Here is a 253-nt window from a genome sequence, read left to right on the forward strand (position 1 = left end):
AATCCTCGCCGCCCACGGTATCCTTGGCCAGGTGCTACCACTGCCAGAGCCCTCCGCATGAGCGACCCTCCGCAAGCTGACACTTACAACGCTGCCCCCGCCCGAGCTAACCCGTCTCCCCCCCGGATCCTGGAGCCAGGTTAACCTACCTCCAAAGCCCGCACACCCCTGCCCTTCAAGTAGCGCGATCGTACGTGCGAGGCACGCGAGGCGGAGGGGCTTGACTTATAGGGTCGGGTGTGGCCCTTATGAC

The sequence above is a fragment of the Chelonoidis abingdonii genome, chromosome 26 (genome assembly GCF_003597395.2).
Source record: "Chelonoidis abingdonii isolate Lonesome George chromosome 26, CheloAbing_2.0, whole genome shotgun sequence".
Classification (NCBI taxonomy): Eukaryota; Metazoa; Chordata; order Testudines; family Testudinidae; genus Chelonoidis; species Chelonoidis abingdonii.